A 21,195-nucleotide genomic window follows, 5' to 3' on the forward strand; every position below is an offset into this window, starting at 1 on the left:
ACAAAACATGCACCTATGTGTTTATGCCTCTCTTAACATATTCTTAGGCACTAAGTATAAGATGAGAAATGTAAAATAACAACACATCATCCTCAGAATTGAGAGGGACGCCGTGGGGGACATACTCTTCAAAGCACAAGACAAAGGCAACAATAATTATTTATCACTCCAACGACACAAGTGAAGCCACTCCATTCCATCCACTCCATTGCAATCCACATAGGCCATCGCCCAACCAACAAACCAAAAACATATAGCATGCTTGCTGTCCAAAGGAATTTTAATTCATTTATCACTTGAGTCCAACCTAAATCTATCACACAATCCATTGTTCATGCATAATACACTCAACATATTCAAATCTGTCAAATTCTTGGACCTCATGGTCCTCATTTAGTACTTGAGCCCAAACAATAATTTTTACAGCTTTTTACTTTGTATAACCCAGTTACAATGATATTTTTCATCCAAATAAATATTAAAAAGTGGAAAAAGAGTGTCCATTGTCTTGTATCCTTTGCTAAGTGGTGATAAAGCTAATGTAGAATGCAACAATTTATGCAGAAGCAGTTTGAGAACTAACACTTAAAAACAGTATTCATATTTGATGACACGGTCTATCTTCAAGTGTTTCAAAGCAACCCTGCACACAGAATTCATATGCAAAAGTAATGAAATATGTTATTGTCTTCTTTAAAAAAAGAATGAAAATTAAATCCATTAGCAAAACTAGAACTTTACTCTGGATAAAAATCGTGCATAATGCACTTACTGGAAGATATAGGGATGTCCAATTAGACAACTTTTGGTCATGCTTGGTTCAAGGATACAATGGAGCAGAATTTAGGCATTTTTTTTTTAATATTGGAGTAAGTATTGAGTACTGGTGCATGCATTGATGCCAAACTGAGTAAGGGCACACCATAGCATGCAAAAATGTGTGCATACCAATACATCTACTTATATATACTAGGTGAGAGCTACGTGCAAAGCACGTTTGCCTAGTTTTATGAAATGGTTATTTGTAAAAAATAATATATATTTTATAAAATTGATTAATTTCATTTAGTAATTTAAAGCATAGTGCAAAATATAAAAATATTAATTCAAAATAAAATATCATTCAATTCAATCAAATACATGTTGAATTCAACTTTTAACGCCTCCTATAGACCACCCTTTGCTTTTCCAACATTAATAGCAATTAGACACTTGTATGAACATGGACCTGGTGGACGTGACTCGTGATCAGAGTTATCATGATCCTCATCATCCTGATTGTGCTTGAATCATTATCACTCTGCAATTGAATTGAGCAAGCCATAAAAACTTAGGAACCCAAAAAAGTCAAATGAAAATGTTAACAAAAAAAGCAGTGACATAATACTGCAAAAAGTTCAAATAGCTAATAGAAAGAAAGAAAAATGGAAAAACAGGCATTCTCTAGAAAGTAATAAGAAACCAGCACAGAAAGAGTCCTACAAGAGCACGCAGATTAACAATAATAATAATCATAACAACATGCTTTAAAGTGGCTTCTCCAATACAAAACTTCACGATCTGAACTTCGTCCAAGTTTCTGCAAATGTCATAACAGTACAAGGTTAAAGATGTGAGTCCCAACTTCCAACAAAATCATGGCAAGAGGTAAGAAATCAGGTTCACAAGATCTCCATGAAACATCAGCCTGTCAAAATTTTAGATCATAACAATGAAAGAGTTAAGAATTGTAAAAACAATATATCAACAAAAATTATCCAGCAATAAGACACGTGCACTTAATTCTAGTTATATACATAAAATATATTAGCATATATAAAGGAAATTGTAAGTGTAGTTTGAAACAGATAATTACATCCATCACTGCATGATAAAGTTACAAGTGATCTAGATAAAGGGGAAAAAGCATTATCAACTGTAGTACCGAAAACCAACTCTTTTTCTTAGATTCTTTTGTCTTGCCAGTCGTGCTTTTACTCTTTATTTTTTTACCAAATCTGGATGGTATTAACTCACATGAATAACCATGCAGGAACTAAAGATGAAACCAAAATAATGTTGTTTTTAGCCTCACCATCATTCATCAAGGGGAAAAAAAGAAACAGGACATCCTTCAATTTGTTTTTTTTTTTTTTTGGGGGAGGGGGGGGTGTGGATTTTATAAACACAAAAACCTAGAAAAAGTTTTGGTCCGACATTTTCATTTTTATGTATCATAGTCAACTAATACACAGTTTATAAATTATTTTTCATGGAGTTTCAAACTCTTGAACCCTTTGACAAATGCTTCACAATCATATTATGATTGTGCAGGTTTCTTTACAAAGAAAAAAAAAAAGAAGAAAAAGAAGCGAAGGTCCACAGAAGAAACAATTACACATTAAGATGCACACATGCAACTACAAATAGTAAATCTAAAATTTTCATTTACATGATTAAATATTAAGATCCCCATTCATAGCATCAATGTATCACACCTACAAAGTAAAAACTCTAATAGATGTAAATGTTTGATAAGCTCTCACAGGAATAGAAAATACGTATTCACTTGCCACAATATATAGTTATTTGCCCTTCCTACTAAGCTCCAATGTAATTAAAGGAATCACTGGATTGCTGCACAGACCACTTGTGAATCAAAATTAATTAAATAAGCATAATAAACTCAACACCACTAAACTGAAACAACGAAACTACAAGACTAAATGGTTAGTAACAGATCAGGCTCAAGTTTCATAAGATGGCAAAGCTATCAAGTTCAACCAAGATCAATAATCAATCAAAATTTCATTTAGTAAGACCAAATTAAAGCAAATGGATCTGGCATGCATACCTCTTTGACTTTTTGCAGAAAAGGGGCTAAGTAATTCATCCATTAATTAATCACCATTAATTATTTTAAAGCTATGATCGAACTTAATTTGGTTGAAGCCATGCAAATAAATATGATAAGTAACAAGTACTATAATATGACGAAAGTATAAATAAATAAAGCAAACTATGATGAAAGTACAATGAAGACCAATATCTATGACAGAGAGGAAGTGATATGGTATTAGTAAACTATTTACAAAGAAAAGAAAGAGTTCAAAAAAAAGTTTATGTGGAGCTATAGGGTCATGGTGGAAGTATGTACCAAAGAACTGCCTGGCCTTGAATAGAAGAACTAAATCATGGAAAAGGATAGCAATAACCATCTCAAAATTATTCGGGATTAGGCTTATTTAAGTTGAGGTCAATTTATATTTCCTACTATTAATGTGGCGCCCCTGACCCCCATGTAAGGAAAACACGGGAATCGAGACGCCGGGATGATGACAACACGGTCACACATCCCAACGAAAGTGCCAAGTGTGTGTACATGCGACAGTGTACAATAACAACACAGCGGATAATTAAGTCTACTAAGTACCAGAATTTAAATACAAGTAAACATCAGTAAAAGGATTTAAGAAGTTATACAGTCATCTAAAATAAAGTTTAACACATGTTCCAAATTACAAATAAGTAAAATAAGATAACTAAGCCAGTGATCCCAGATCACTCCTCGAGCGGAGCCGTCTCCTCAGGCTCGCCCTCCTCCTCCTCATCTGCATCAAAATCTGCGTTTCCACAAAATGGTACTGCAGGTAAGTATAACCCAAATAATTCTTAGGAATAAAAATGCATTTAATGCAACCAACATGCATGCATATGATAAGATATGCATTTTCCTCAAAACATCATTTTTCCCGAAAATGATTATTTTCCAAGACACGCCAAAATCCTATTTGGCCCAAATATCCGTAAAACATTTTCCCAGAAAATGGTTTACACAAAATCCAACTCACACTATTTTTCCAGAAAATAGCCCATTTAATCCATTATTACCCTATGCACCATGGCCTCCCATAGGGACCATCCGCACGTCTTGGCTTCGTAGCGATACTCAGTTCCACGCCCAGTGCGTTCATGGCCGAGCACCCACTACGCAACGAGCGATGCCCAGTTCCGCACCCAGTGCGTACATGGCCAGACATCCTCTAGTCCCCGCCAGCAGAAGGACCACGGAGTCGGCAAGAATCTCTCGTCCGATCCCATTGTCGCCCGGCGACAATCCAGGGGACGTTACTCAGTATATTTCGCTCCCGAGTAACCAGAGGAGCTCCATAGAGATAATACCCCATCTCGGCTTGGGGTCGTGATACACACGCACCCAAATTCCATTCTCACATGAAAACCCAGTTTTCATAAACACATGAACATGAATGCAATACACGAAAATCCAGTTTTCCTTTAGAAACATGATCATGCATGATATCATGAAATGTACATGTACCAACACAATTCAACAACCATCAATAACCAACCCAATCAAATCCAACCAAACAATTCCAATCATCAATCCATCCAACCCCCGTACTCCTCAGACTCAGTTCGGCAAAACCAATCAACAGTTCAAATACAGTGAAATGTGTTAGTGCAAAAATACATTAAATTCACAAGAATTCTTTAGAAAATACTTACAGTGCAATATAGCAATTTCCGAAGGATTACGAAGTTGAAAAAGGCGACGTTTGAGCAACACCACAGTGTAAAATACACTGTGGCCGTGGGTCACAATTATCAACTTTTCAACTGAGACAAACGAAGACCCAAAATTGATGGAGTAGGGCCTAGGGAGGTCGGTGAAGCTAGTGGTGGTGGTGGTTAGCCGTGGGTGGCGGCGCAATGGGCGGTAGAAGACCAAAATACCCAAATCGAAAATGTGGATGGTGGAGCTTCACCGGTGGCGGATCGGAGGTGGGGTTGGGTCCAATGGGTTGCCAAGAGATTGAGGATGAAGTGGTGTGAAGACGGTGGCCAATGGTGGTGCGACGGTGGCGCTGGAGCGAAAGTGACGCCGCGGCTTTGAAGGGCTACTGGTTGTTAATGGCGGCGCGAATGGAGGTGAGGTTGGTGGGGTAAGGTCGCCGGCGGCTGGGGAACCAAATGGGACGGGCGGTGACGGTCACCGCCGGCTCACGGCGGCGGGCTGGGTGGAGGGGAGAAATGCACGGGGAGAGAGAGGGAGGCTGGTCGCACGCGGGAGATAGGCCGAAGGAGAAATAAGGGGAAAAAGAAAAGAAAGAGAAAAGAAAAGGAGGAAATGAAAAATAGAGGGAAAAGAAATAAGGTACAATCCTCATAACTTGGGTCACAAAAATGATCCAACGGAAACGATTTCAAAACCACAAGTTACATAAAATAATTTAAACGTAATGGTAAAGTCAAATTGAAATAATTAAATCCTACAGTAATTAATTAAATATGGAAAACAATTTAAATGCACAGTAATAAATAAATATTAAGAAAGCACATAAAAATTAATTTTCACCAAATTAAAAATCCTAAAAATAACCCAATTAAAATCCAGTAACTTTAAAACAAGAGAATAATTTTTTTGAATAAAATAAAAATAATCCTTCAATAAAAATACACTAAAATACGGGATGTTACAATTAAAGACCCGTTCTTCCACATACTTAAAATAACATAAAAAGTATACATAAATTAATGCTGCTACTGTTCAACATTAGAAAAACCTTTAAACTCCAGCATATTCCATGCTGCCTCAGCTTGAGCAGAAGCCTTTCCCTCAGCAGCACGTCTTAAGGCCTTTGCAACAGCTAGAGAAGAGATGGAAAAAAAATATGAGCATAATGGCTTTCTATATTAGATTCATAGGCAGAGCAGTTACTTATATTAAATATGTGCATAACGTAGAGGATTAAGCATGAACGTACTTCTCAAGACAATCATTCAACTCATCTCCATCCTGCATGTAACACCCCGTATTTTAGTGTATTTTAATGAATGAATTATTTTTATTGATTCAGAATTTATTCTCTTGTTTTAAAATTATTGGATTCTTAATTAGACTATTTTTATGATTTTTTAGTTTACGAAAATTATTTTTTTGAAGTGCTTTTTTTAAATTAATTATTGTTATGTGTTTAAATTTCTTCTCGAATTAAATTAACTTATTGTTGGGTTTAATTATTTATTTTCAATTTAATCACTGTGTTTGAATTATTTTATTTCACTTGCAGTTTTAAAATCGTTTCCGTTGGATCATTTTTATGACCCAAGATGTGAGGATTGTACCTCATTTCTTTTCCCTCTTTTTTTCTTTTCCTTTTCTTTTTCTTTTCTTCTTTCCTTTTTTTTTCTTTTTCTCCTCCTGGTCTTCCTCCCCGCGCGCGAGTTCTTCTCTCTCTCTCTCTCTCTCTCTCTCTCTCTCTCTCGCCGTGCAGTCGTTCCTCACCCAGGCCACCGCCGTCGCGCCGCCATGCATGACACCGCCCGGCCAACTAGCTCCCCCACCGGCCGGCGACCTCACCCCCCAAATCCCAGCCCCTACCTCGCCGCCGGTAGCCCGCACGCACCCCGCGAAGCCGTGGCGTTCTTTGTGCTCGCGCGCCGCCGTCGCGCCACCACCGGTCACCATCTCTTCACCACTTCATCCCCAACCTCCCAGCTACCCAATGGACCCAACCCCGGCTCCGATCCGTCACCGGTGAAGCCCCACCAAGTCCATTTCCGATTTGTGCATTTTTGGCCTAAAACACCCCTTGCGCCGCCACCCACGGCAAACCACCACCACCATTGGCTTCACCGACCTCTCTAGGCCCTACCCTATCAATTTTGGGTCTTGGTTTGTCTCCGTTGAGAAGTGGGTTTTTGAGACCCACGGCCACAGTGTATTTTACACTGTTACGTTGCTGAGCCGCCACTTCTTGCAATGTAAGTATTTTTCAAAGAATTCTCGTGAATTTAATGTATTTTTGCACTAGCACATTACACTGTATTTAATTGCTTATTGGTTTTGCCGGTTTGAGTCCGAGGAGTAACGAGGTTGATTGGATTGGGTGATGGAGTTGTTAGTATGATTGGTTTAGACTATGAGATTTGTTGGCTGTTCGGGTTTAAATATTGGTGTTTTGTGTATGACGTGGATTGTGGTGGATATTGGTGATTTTATGAAGTAATGATATATTTTGGGATTATGAAGGTTTTAAGTTTTGAGAAATTTAAAATAGGTTATTTAAGAAGCTTAGGCTTAAATATTGACATATGTGATCTATTGGAAACTTACAGAAATTACGTGATTATTTTTATAGGTGACGATTTATAGTCGACTCGACATTTTTGAGGAAATTTTTGGAAAAGTTAAGTCGTCCAAGTAAGCGGGGTTCCTATGCTGGATTTGCATAAAAAGAAATGAACTCAGGTTGGTTTGTAAAAATGTGCATGCTGTTTTAAAAAGAAAAAGTGAAAAACAACCTCAGTATATGTTTTGCATTCCCTCATGAGATACGTATGAAAGAGAAAAGAAATGTCTGACATGAAATGTGTAGACATGAGCAATATTTGACATGTTTCTAAAATATACAAAAGAGCGAATATGATGTCATTGAAATTTTTATGCATATGATATGAAATGATATGGATCTGTTTTTGATCAAATAGAAAGGATATGAATATGTTTCGCACGTGTTTTGATATGATATGGATATGATAAAACTTTTGCATACTTATCTGTTCTGAATATGGTTCTGATATGATGATACTGTTCACGTGATATGGTTGGTACCACCATGATATGATATGAGTGCACCCACTTTGGAAACAAAGTGGTCTTTTTACGTGTTCTTTCCTGTATGCACACTCGGGGCTCCGAGATTGAAAAATGGGAAGTTCACTACATGATACTGCCTGGTTTGGCCACCGGGGATAGCACAACCCTACCACGGGGGTTAAACATGGTATATGATATGACATGATAAGATTGAGATGTTCAGTTATGTTATGCCAAAGCATTTTTGAATATGAAATAGATCCTCAAATATGAATTGTTAACTTGAGTATGAAATGCTTGAAAAGTCGCTCTGATTTTCTGATAACATGTTTTCTGAGATCTGCATATAAAAATAAAATGTTTTATTTCTGCATATTGAACTTTCTGAAAAGGCTCATGTTTACATGCTAGTATATGTTCTCTGCTTACTGAGTTGTTGATAACTCACCCTTTATCTCCACAATATTTTTCAGATGATTTGAATGTTTCAGTTGAGGATCAAAGATATGGAGCATGGGTGAGAAGAGTTAAGAATGATGGTTTAAGCATAGAAGGTTTATATGGGTATTGAGGATTTTCATTCAGTAAGCTTGTTGTGCTCTGATGATGTGATTTGTTGGGAGATTGATGTTTATATTAAATTTTGTATCGTCTTAGAATAGTTATTCTGGAGTAATTGATGTAAATATGAGTATTTTGTGCGATTGGGAAGGATTAGAATATGTACTATGTGGAAGGAAAATGATTTTTAAGTGACATGAGTTAACTCTCCGGACCCTCGGGTACGGGGCGTTCCACTGCAAATCATCCCCAAGACAATCTGAAAAAAAGATGAATAAGATGTACTGCTACTAAACTACCAAAATCTCATATTCTACTCCAAAAGAAATTTATGCCATAACAATTGTGAAGATAACAATTAAAGAAAATATCTTGCATGAGAAATTCCAAAAGGTAATTCTTGAGCAGAAAAGGTGACGTTTTCTCAAATAATTGAAGAAGAAAAATAATGTTTTTCTTTTTGAATGCAAACAATAGCAAAATGGGTTCACTTTCATTTTGAATATCCAAAGTTGTTAATTCAATATTCAACTAAATCAATATGCACTCATATACAAAACTCAATTTATAAGGCATATCAACATGCGGGTCGCCTATGTAATCCAATCCAACATAAATATACATATTCTATCACCTAACACTTGAGTTCAATATAACCCATTACACAAAATATAATCATCTAAACCTCATATTACATTCAGTATGCATAAAATCTTAAAAATCCAACACTTACAAATAAGTGGGAAAAATGTTGAGCAAGGGTTGTTTGGAGGGGCTGAGAGAGGCGTTGGGGTTGGGGTTGGGGGTATCGAGTGCTCGGCACAGAAGAAAGGGAGTGGCAGAGAGATGGGCTTTTGGCGGCGGATCTAGATGGTGGAGACCCGTGAGAGAAAGAGGGAGTTACAGGGAAGGGAGAGATCGTGGGGGAGCTGGGGGGATGAACGGAGGGAGCCTGCGAGGGGTTGTCAGTGCCGTCGACAACAAACGGCGGTGGCTAGGGTGAGGGTTGCGACGGCAATGTGGAGAAGCCGAGAGGGAAGGAGGCTCGTTTCGGTGGAGGAGGAGAGGGAGAGAGAGGTGTAGTGGGGAGGCTGGGTTCAGCGAGGGGTGGTGGCACGGCGCTGCAATGGTGGCCAGCGGCTGCTTCGAGGCCGAAGGAGAAGAGAGGGAACAGGGGAGGGGTTCCGTCGACTGCAAGGGGGAGGGAGGAGAGAGAGGGAAAAGAGAAGTGAGGGGGAAAAGAGAGTCAAGTTTTAATTTAGGCGCTTTATCTTTTGATCTTCAAATTTATGGCGGTGAAGATTAAACTAATTTGCAGTAATAAAACGTCCCCGTAAATTTTTCGCCGCGAAATCCGTTTTCCCCACAAAGTATGGTTTTACTCACCGCGTAATATGATGGTTAAAGGTTTTATTTTTTTCCACAAACAATTTTCGTGGGAAAAGACCATATTTAATTTTATTATTATTTTCGGCGATAACGCATCGTCAAAAATAGTCAACAACTTTGCCGTAAAAAACAAATAACTCAATATTTTTGAGATGTTTATTTGCGGTGACTTTTTATCGTCGCAAAAATCATTTAGGTCATGGCAAAAAATTATTTCCCACAAAGTTTTACTTGCCGACGTAATCTCGTGGCAAAAAAACTTATTGTTTTTCTATGGACAATTTTCGTGTTATCAACACACTATTTGCCACGATCGTATATAGGCTATCATATGCAATAAAAAAAAATTATATAAGGCTTTTAAGTAAATACCACATGTGTGAAGAATCCGGGGTTGTATTAATGGTTCGACAGTGCCACAAAGTGTGAATCACGATCAATGGCCTATCTGTGTAAATTAACTTTGATAATTTTTTTAAGACTAATTAAGTTTTTTTATTGGACTTATTCAATGACCTATCTGTTTATTTATAATGATAAAGTCGACATGACAATCAAATTAAATCAATCCCCCATCAATAATATTAAAACATTAATAGGCATATTATCGTGTAGGTTGAAGGGAGGAAGATCAGCTTCACATAGGAATGTTGCAAATACACGATCGAACTAGCTAGACAACATGACAAACCCATGCAATAGAAGGTAAAAATAATTCCCCACAATTATAAATGCAGAAAGCGATGCAGAACTGATAGATATATATATATATATATATATATTTAGTTCACTCAAAATTCTTAGAAAATCAATATATATATATATTATATATATTGGCTTTTAATACAGAGATAACTACTTCATATGATCCTAATTAAATTAATGCCGGCGTACGTACGTCTGTCAAACAAAATGATCTGCGAGAAACTGTAGATCAATTGGGAGAAATTCAAATATAGTTTAATGGAGCCTTGCACAAAAGATATATATATATATGTACACGTTCTTTGTCAAAGAAAAAAAAAAAGAATTTGAAGATGATATTTTCTTGGGTTCTTTGTCTGACACGTCATGTAAACGTGGATTAATGACGTTAATTAACTACTAATGCGTCATGATATAGAGCCTGCAATGATGATTGAGATGGTCTATAATAATGGATATATGAAATAATCAAACGCTCTTTCTCAACTCAAGGTCGGTTGGTAGCATTAAATGACAAAATTAATGATAGGATGCCGCTGCTCAACCCCAACTGCAATGGTGATTGAGATGGTCTATAATCATCAATGGGTGCGGCTATTATGCCGCCCCAACTTGACCGCTCGGCATACCGCCCAGCATAAAAAGTTTTTTTTTTTTTTTATATCTTTTTAACATATTTAAATATATTTAAAAAAAAAAATATATTAATATATTTAAAATCACTTTTTTAACCATTAAGTAAAAAAAAAAAATTAATTTTGACCAACGGTCAAATGGAAGTGTCAAATTGAAAAGGCAAAATAGACTTTCTCAATCATCAATATATGAAATAACCAAAACCTCTTTCTCAAATAGATATAGATTATATAGATCATTATCATGCAGCTTAAGGTCTGTTGTTAGCATGCATTAAATGACAAAGGATTTTTTTTTTAAGAGTGCCGCTGCTCAGCCACAAATTATATTAGAATTTTTTTAAATTGTTAGGATATTGTGTTAGAATATATTTGATAATGTGACTTATTTTTTATCATATTCAATTTATTAAGTTTAAAGTCTTATTTGAATAAGAATTAAGTTTGAGTTTATCAAATATTATTCTCTCTCTCCCACATAATGGGAGCTTGAGGTGAAGTAGTGGAGTCTACTAGATTCTAACAGAATTCAGGTGGTGGTACGGAGTGAAAAAGTGACAGAGAGTGAGTGGAGTACGGAGGATTACGGTGGAGGAAGGTGCTGAGGGTGACTGCAGCCAAGAGAAGGTCGGAAAATACAGAAAACTCTTGAAAGAACAGGTCGAAAGAATAGAGGATTTAGAGGAGCAATGGAATAAACTGCATTTGCTGGAAGATGAAGAAGCTGCCATAGTCTTTGATGAAGCTGTTGGAGAGGAGATATCCTACAAAGGTGAGTGCAGCTTAGTGGGAAAAGTGTGTATGGACAGAAATATTAGCAAAGAGGTGGTGGAGAACACGATGAAAAGAGTGTGGAAAATAAGCAAACCTGCGAAGTTTCTAGAAGTAGACACAAAAGTTTTTATTATCACCTTTGCAAATCCAGTAGACAAATATCGTGTTTAGAGTGGAAGACCATGGTCATTCGACTACCATTTGTTTGCTTTGAAACTATTTGATGAGGATAGAGGGAGGCAGCTAGGTAATACCATTGGGGTGGTGGAGGAGGTGGATGTGAAAGAAGATGGTAGTGGATGGGGAAGATATATGAGGGTCTTGATTGTAATAGATCTTCAAAAACCACTTGCTAGAGGCAGAACCATCAATGTGAGAGGAGAGAAGCTCTGGATTCCCAAAAGGTATGAAAAGTTGCCTAGATTTTGTTTCTCTTGTGGTTGTTTAATTCATGGGAAGGGAGGCTGTGTAAACAAAAGTGAGGGGGCTGAACAATATGGGGTATGGTTAAGAGCAAATATGAAAAGAGGAGAAAAAATAAAAAGAGAAGGGGAATCTGTCAATCTAAAGAAGAATAATGAAGGGAATGTTTGGCATACTCAGGTGGAGGAAGATGATGCAGGAAATATAGATAAAAGAAAAAAATGGTCAAATGAGGGAGAAACTCCTGTGATGGAAGAGGGTTTTAGCGTGGTTGAGATTGAGGGAAAAAGTGTAAGGGAAAAAGAGAAGGAGGGTAGGTTAAATGGGGTAATGTTTAGCAACAAGCAAGCAGAAGAAGTAATTATCTATGGAGAGGAATCAGTGAGGGAAGGGATAGAGAATGAAGTGGAGTATATAAATGTGGTAGAGGAGCAAAAGGAAGATCTGAATGAAACAATACAAGAACTAATTATCAAGAAGGGTGAATGGAAGAGAAGGGCAAGAGAAAAAGGAGAAAATGTAATAAACATTGGTGAATACTTAGCTAAAAAAAGAAGGTATGAAGGTGAGGAGGGAGGAGCAACAAAGAGGTTGAAGGGTAAAAAACTCAATAAGAGTGGTGATATGGAGGATAACAATACCTTAAAAAGCATGGTGGTGGTTGTTCAACAGCCCCACCTTTATCAATGAAAATCCTCAGTTGGAACTGCCGAGGGTTTGGGAACCCTCGGACAGTTCAAGACCTTTGCCTTATGGCAAAGGAAAAGCACCCAGATGTAATATTCCTTTTGGAGACTAAACTGAAAAGTGAGCAGTGTGTAAGATTGAAGAAGAGACTTAGCTGTGAGGGATGTTTTGTTGTGGAACCTTTAGGAAAGAAGGGAGGGTTAACTCTATGGTGGAATAGTAGAGTTGAGGTAGAGATACAAAACTTTTCACAAAGGCACATTAATGTCGGGATTTCAGAAGAAGGTGTAGGGGAAAGGTGGTTGATGACTGGCTTTTATGGCCAGCCTGATACTAACAGAAGAGATGAAGCTTGGAAATTGTTAAAATCTTTAAAGCCAAGGTCTAATCAAGGGTGGTGCGTATTAGGGGATTTTAATGAAATTATTTCAAATGATGAGAAGATGGGAGGAAGGCCAAGACCAGAGAGACAAATGGAGAGGTTTAGAGATGCATTAGAAGAGGGGAACTTATTTGATCTAGGGTGGAGAGGGAATAAGTTTAGATGGAGCAACAATTACGAAGATGAGACATTTACAAAAGAAAGGCTAGATAGGGCAGTGGCCAACTCTAAATGGTCACATATGTTCAATGATCACTAGGTGGAAGTGCTGATAGTTAGAAGTTCAGATCATAGGCCAATTTTTTTGACTATGAAGAAGAGAGGTGAAAGGTTTGGAGAAAGAGAAGAGTGTTTAGATGTGAGGCCAGCTGGGCCATGGAAGAGGGTTGTCATGAAGTTATCAAAAGGGCTTGGCATACAATGCAAAGGGATGTTCAGACTCGGAAGATTCAAGCAAAATTAGAGTCATGCAAGACAGCCCTTCAAAGGTGGAGTAGACAGACCAGTGGAGTAGACAGACCAATTCAGACAGAACAAAAGAAATTAAGGAGAAATCGGTTTTCCACAAACAACTTCAAGATACAGAGAGCAGATATAATTGATATCAAAAGGGTTCAGAGGGAGTTAGGGGTATTGCTTGAGAAGGAAGACAGAAATACCAAAGAAATTGGTATGCAATGGGAGACAGAAATACCAAATTCTTTCATGCTTGTGCATCACAAAGAAGAAGGAAAAATGTTATTAAAAAAGTCATGGATGAGCAAAAATAGATGTTCAACAATAAAGAAGACATTGAGGGGGCTTTTAATAACTTTTTTAATAATTTGTTCACCTCAACAAGGCCAAGCCTAGAAAACATTGCAGAATGTGTGTAGCAGGTGGAGGCTCGAGTCACAAGTGAGATGAATGGTAGACTGGTTAGGCCTTTTTGCAGATTGGAAATAGAGGCTGCTATCAAACAAATGAGTCCCTTGAAATCACCTGGCCCTGATGGTTTTGGTGCTTGTTTTTACCAAAACCATTGGGACACAATAGGGGAGGAGGTATGCAATGCAGTGTTAAGTTTTCTTAATGGTAATTCTCTTATCTCTTCTATTAACTTTACTTATTTAGCTCTAATCCCCAAAACAAAGAGCCCCTTACTTGTAACTGAGTACATGCCAATCAGTCTTTGTAATGTCATCTATAAAATTATTTCAAAAGTTCTTGTAAACAGGCTGCAAGGAGTTTTATCAAGTATTATCTCACCCAACCAGAGTGTTTTCATTCCTGGAAGGATTATTACTGATAATATAATGGTTGCGTATGAAGTTCTACATACTATGAAGGTGAGGAAGAAAGGCAAGAAGGGTAGTATGGCCATTAAACTTGATATGTCAAAGGCCTATGACAGAATTGAGTTGGTTTTTTTGGAAGCTATAATGAAAAAACTAGGTTTTTGCAATGAGTTGATACAACTAGTCATGAAGTGTGTCTCTTCTGTTACTTATTTAGTGTGGATCGATGGAGAACCAGGAGATATAATATATCCATCAAGGGGATTAAAGCAAGGGGATCATTTATCCCCTTACTTGTTTATAATGTGTGCAGAAGGGCTTAGTGCCTTAGTTAATAAATCTGATCAGCATGGTGATACTAAAGGAGTTTCAGTTGTGAGGGGGGGCCTGAGGATCAATCATCTGCTTTTTGCAGATGATTTTGTTCTATTTGGCAGGGCCAATGTGGAAGAATGGAGAAAAATGAAAGGGATCCTTAGCACATATGAGAGAGCCTCGGGTCAGTTTCTTAATAAGGACAAGACAACAATTTTCTTCAGTTCTAATACTAACTCAGAGACTAGTAGTAAAATTCTGAGGGAATGGGGGGATATGGTAAATGGGAGTTACGAAAAATATTTGGGACTTCCTACTCTGGTGGGCAATTCAAAGTATAACACTTTCAGGTGCTTAAAAGAAAGAATTTGGTAGAAAATTAATAGTAGGAAGAACTCTTTCCTCTCAAGTGCAGGGAAAGAAATCTTGATAAAGGCTGTGTTGCAAGCTGTCCCTTCCTATACCATGAGTGTTTTTAGGTTGCCAAAACAGCTATGCTCAGAACTGAATGGTTTGCTAGCTAAGTTTTGGTGGGGTAACCATCAAAGAGAAAGTTGCATACATTGAAGAAGTTGGAAGAAAATGGGGCAATCAAAAGGAAAGGGAGGGCTGGGCTTTAGAGATTTAGAGCTTTTTAATTCAGCTTTGTTTGCAAAACAAGGCTGGAGATTACTGCACATCCCTCTTTCTCTAACTGCCAAGATTTATAAGGAGAAGTACTTTAGACATTTCAATCTGTTGGAGGCAAAATTGGGTTACTCACCTTCACTGATATGGAGGAGTGTGTGGAGTTCTCTGGGTTTATTAAAAGAGGGTTTAAGATGGAGGGTGGGTAATGGCAAGAGGATTCAGATTTGGGGCAATAGATGGTTGTCAACTCCATCTTCCATCTGTGTACAGTCTCCACTTACTATTTTGAATAGAGATGCAAAAGTTTGTGAACTTATGGTAGAAGGAAAGAAGGAATGGAATGAGACCTTGGTCAGATCTATTTTTATGAAAGAAGAAGCTGATCAGATCTCTTGCATACCTTTGAGCATAAATGAGGTAGAAGACAAGTTGATTTGGGGACCTACTAGTAAAGGCTTGTTCAGTGTAAAAAGTGCATATTATTTGGAACAAGAAAGATAAAAAATGGCACAAGGGGAGTATTCTGGAGGGGCGGATTCAGATGGTCGTTGGAAACAAATTTGGAAGATGAATACACCTGGGAAAATTAAGATGTTCATGTGGAGGGCAGGTAAATGATTGTTGGCTACGAAAAAGTGTTTATTTGCTAGGAAAATTAGTGAAGATTCAAAATGCCCAATATGCCTCCAAGAGGACGAATCTGTATTGCATGTTCTTTGGCATTGCCCTGCTACTAATGATGTATGGGCTGGATTTTAAAGGCAATGCAGAAATGGAAGATACATGAAGAAGTAGACTTATTGAGTTTATGGGAGAGGTTGTCACAAAAGCTCAATGATACTGAAATGGAAGTGATAGCTGCCATAATGAGGAGTCTATGGATCAGAAGAAATGTTTTCATCTTTGAAAAGAACTTCACTAGCCCAAGTTGTGTAATCAGATCAGCAAAAGATGTTTTGAATGAGTTTCAAAAATTTCAGGCTCTGTCAGAGGGACAGGGGGTAGTATAAGTGCAGTGGGAGGGGAAAAAATGGATTCTACCAGAACAGAACTTGGTAAAGGCTAATTGGGATGCAACTTTGGATGCTAGAGCAAGAAAGATGGGAGCTGGTGTTATAATAAGAAATGAGAAGGGAGAGGTCATGACAACTTCTCATGCTCAGAAGTAAAATGTGGTAGAACCAGCTTTAGCAGAGTGTTACGCCATGAGAAAAGCAATGGAATTGTGTAGTGATCTTAATTTTGACAAAGTAACCTTTGAGGGGGATGCACGAGTGGTAATAAAAGTTGTAAATAATCCAGAGGAAGACCTGTCTTACATTGGCAGTATTATCGAAGAAATGAAGATGGTGATAAAAAATTGGCAAGGATGGAAAATCCAATCCTCACATAAAGATACGAATACAGTAGCTCACAAGCTAGCAAAAGCTGCTTTACATTCTAAAAAGGAGAAAGTGTGGATAGAAGAAGCTCCAATGTTTGTTTCAAGTAGTTTACAGATTGATAATCATTGTATTGATCAAACAGTTTATATGAATGAATAAGGAATGGTTTATTTTCAAATAAAAAAAAAGAAAAGAAAAGTTTGAGTTTATCGAGAAGTTATAATTTATATTTAACAATAATTTTTTTTATACAAGTGAATTCGAGCTTTTTATGAATTATTTAATTTTGACATAATAAGTTCTTGATATTATATATTCTAATTTTATCTAAAATATATAATTTTAATGATTAATAAATGAATTGGAGTTAAAATCGAGTTTGGTATTTAAACCGATCTCAAGCGGTACTTTATTGAGTACCCTTATTTATTTGCAATCGTAAGATAAGTACCTCTTGTACGTTGATGATTTTCACTTCTCAATTAATGAATGATTTGGACTCCAATAATTAGCACGTTAAGAATTTGGATTTATTAACGGTTTGGATTTTCATGGTGTCCTTCACACATGAGGTGCATTAATTGTATGAGAAAAATATAAATCTAGATATATGTTCATGAAGAGAATTTTAAAAAACATACGAGAGAGTCTGGAAAAAGAAAGTCACTCTCTGCTTTATTTGTTTAAGAGTAATATTAGATATAATCATGAAGTATCACCACGTAATCATTTTGAAAAAATACGAGATACAATCATGAAGTACCGCCATGTAATACAATAATTCAAACGTAATGATTAAAATGAAAATAAATAATTAAACCCAACAATAAGTTAATTTACTTTGAGAAGAAATTTAAACGCATAACAATAATTAATTTAGAGAAAGCACTATAAAAATAATTTTCGTAAACTAAAAATCATAGAAATAATCCAACTAAAATTCCAATAATTTTAAAACAAGAGAATAAAATTTTGAATAAATAAAAATAATCATTCAATAAAAATACACTAAAATACGGGATGTTACACACCCAACAGTATGCCATGCTGGTGTAGGAGCTTAATTAATTTCCATATCAACTATACTAAAAAATATATATAATTGGTGTTTTCATTTGTATTATGTGTAGCAAATGAAACTCGATAGGTCTGTTAGGTCATTTGTGACGATAACTTTTTGAAAAGAAATTTTAACCAAAGCCAAACGCTGGGAAAACAAGAATCTCTATATATCCTAGCTGCATGCTAGCTCTCTTTTCTGAAAATTTTATTTTCTATTTTCTAATGAACGTCATAATTTCTCTTTCTTTTCGCAGCTTCTTCTACTACTACTACTGTTAGCACAACTACTATTACTATTAGTACTAATACTGCTACTAGTACTAATACTAATACTATTTCTGTTAAAATATATATGTAACATTTTATAAGATGCTTGTATTATCACTACAAGGGGAATCACCTTTACCGGCGATTCACTTTCGTTGGCAAAACCAACAAAATCGTAGCGATTCACCTATACCAGCGATTTATAAATCGCTGGCAGTTCGCCGGTATTAAAGCCCCACTTTTGATCTACCCCAACAGAAGCCAAAAATCGCTGGCAAATATTTTTTTTCCCCAGCGATTTTTATTCGCCGCAAATAGTACATTTTATCGACGCAATTGCACATTACGATTAAGTAGTTAATCGTTGGGAAAAATTAATTGCAGCGATTTAGTACTGTCGCTAAAAGAGAAACAATCGCCGGAAATATAATGTCCCAGCGATTTTATAAAATCGCCGTAATTGACTAAATAGCTTTGAAATAACAATTGCGGCGATAAAAGTGCGCTAGTATAGATCTATACCAGCAATTTAAAAATCGCTGCAATTGAGTTATTGGTTTTGTGAACTCAATTGCAGCGATCTAAACATCGCTGGTATTAATCAATTGCAGCGAGTTATAGTCGACGCTAAAAATAAAATAAATCGCCACTAATCTGGCGATCTATTCCAATGGCTTAATTAAATCGATGGAAAAACTTTTTGCTACGAATAGTATTCGTCGCAAATGTCCTAAAATGCCGCTAAAAACTATTTCTGGCGCTGTATGATCGCCGGAAATATATAGTAGTGTACAAAATATATTTGCGGCGAATTTTTATCGCCGCAAAAGATGTTTCAGAAAATAAAAAAAAAAAATGAAATTCCTGCTCATGAAGAGTCTTATTTCTTGTAGTGTACAAAGATTAGTACAAAGAAGACGTACAAAGATTTGAGCATAGTATGCAAATGCAGTGGAGCAGAACTGAATCACACTGAAATAGGATAAGCCAAAATTAAACTGATTTTCCATGTAATGGTACTAACATGACTGCTTATGGCCATTTTAGATGATTAATAATTTCTTCAAAGATGCTTCTCACCATGGCAACTCGATTCATAGGAAAATGAGGGATAGCTTAACTTAAAAGATAAAGGAGTAGTAAGAAAATGCAGATTCAGCACTGTTATACTGTTAAAAGCAAAGCAAGACATTTAACAGTTTTGTGGAAAAATGATTCATAAGACCAGCTTTAAATAAAATTCCTAGCTCAAAACAATCATCACCAGCTCCAACATTAGAACTAATTAGTAAGAGTTCTACTTTAAACGTGCAAGTAAGAAATGAAACTATTGGAGATACTAACCTGATGGAGGAAAGAAGAATAAGACTAACATTAAACAGAAAAGAGTTCATAAGTGTGGCTCCCCACCTGTGAAAAGATCAACCTGATACACAAGCAATGAGAATCCTTCGGAAGACTAGACTTGTCATCGTCCAAATCATAATACTGAATGTGTCAAAAAATAATGCATGGTAGTACCAAAATAAGTGAATAAAGAATAAGCATCTATATCAAATCAGTAAAAAATCTAAAATCCACTACAGATATATGACAATATGTGCAATCCAAGCCACTGAAACAATCAACCTGATAGACAAGCAATTAGAATCCTTAGGAAGACTAGACTTGTTATCATCCAAATCATAATACTAAATGTGTCAAAAAATAATGCATGGTATACCAAAACAAGTAAATAAAGAATAAGCATCTATATCAAATCAGAAAAACATCTAAAATCCACTTCATCTAAATTGCTTGTGTATAAAACATCAAGAACCCAAGTTCAAAATATTTTAACTCAAGTCAGGTACTTCATGCATGCATTTTATGGTTGCAACTTAAACTAAGAACCCAAAATCTATAGTAACTACACTAAGAACTGCACCAACACTAACCATCCTGTGCTGCTAAATACTTTGTCACAAATATTTGCTCTGACAAATATTTTGTCACTCTAATGGTCTTTGTTCAACTACACTCTAAATAAGTTGATGTCACAAAAAGAAAACCCATCATCAAAACTATGCTACCTCGACCATTTCAAACTGATCCGATCCTAGTCGATGACAGGTAATTATCAAGTAGTCTTTGAATATGGCAGACAAAAAAATTAAGAGGCTGACAAAAAAATTAAAAGGCTGACAAAACAATTAAAATGAAAGAGAGACAAAAAAAATAAAAGATTGCATTTCTTTAACATCAAGAGCAACCTAAAAGACTCAATTGAGAGCAAAGCAGCTGCATAAATCTAAAAGTTGCAAAACATTAGAGAAAATCTCATTAAATATAATCAAGAGTTAGACTTCTTGTCTTACTTCTGCTGCTGCTCCTTCTGTCGATTTATAGTCGTTTTATGTAAAACATTGGAGAACTATATTAGCAGCAGTAAAAGTCTTCGCACTTAAAGACAAAAAAAAATTAACATCTACAAAATTAACCAAATCAGTGTATAAGAGCAACAAAATTCAACCAAATTAGTGTATACATCAACAAAATTAACCAAATCAGTGTATAAGAGCAACAAAATTTAACCAAATCAGTGTATAACATCGACAAAATTAACCAAATCAGTGTATGTATAACAACAACAAAATTCATCCAAATCAGTGTATAACATCAAAAAAATTAACCAAATCAGTGTATGCATAACAACAACAAAATTCAACCAAATTAGTGTATGCATAACAACAACAAAATTAAACAAATAAGTGTATAACTTTCAATGAGGAAACCAGGGATCCTTACAGGGCTCGGTGAGAGATCCAGAGGACTCGGTGAGAGAGAGAGAGAGAGAGGCTCGAAGGGGGTGAGGGAGATGGAGCTGCAGTCTTCTAGGGTTTCGGGGACTGAAGGGACAGGGTGGGGGGAATTCGCAGAGAAGGAAGAGTGAGGGTAGGGAGCTTCGGGCTTCATAGAGAAGGGAGAGTGAGGGTGGGGGGCTTCGGGCTTCATCTGGGTGAGTGAAGATTGAGGGCTTCGGTGGTCTTCGTCTAGGAGGGGCTGCACAGAGCAGGGAAACTGGGTGGGGTTCGGTCTTCGTCTGGGAGAGGCTGCGCAGAGA

The 21,195-nt window shown here is 36.7% G+C and overlaps 1 long non-coding RNA gene across 1 annotated transcript; it reads right to left on the reverse strand.

Annotated features, from left to right (window-relative positions):
• Positions 1-1,419: 1,419 nt before the first annotated feature.
• Positions 1,420-5,796, reverse strand: LOC109016331. Its single transcript, XR_004801682.1, has 3 exons — positions 5,766-5,796; positions 5,565-5,648; positions 1,420-1,579 (listed from the first exon to the last, which is right to left on the reverse strand). It is a non-coding gene; the product is annotated as an uncharacterized LOC109016331 (long non-coding RNA).
• Positions 5,797-21,195: the final 15,399 nt, after the last annotated feature.

The sequence above is a fragment of the Juglans regia genome, chromosome 6, assembly GCF_001411555.2.
Source record: "Juglans regia cultivar Chandler chromosome 6, Walnut 2.0, whole genome shotgun sequence".
In the NCBI taxonomy this organism is placed as follows: domain Eukaryota; kingdom Viridiplantae; phylum Streptophyta; class Magnoliopsida; order Fagales; family Juglandaceae; genus Juglans; species Juglans regia.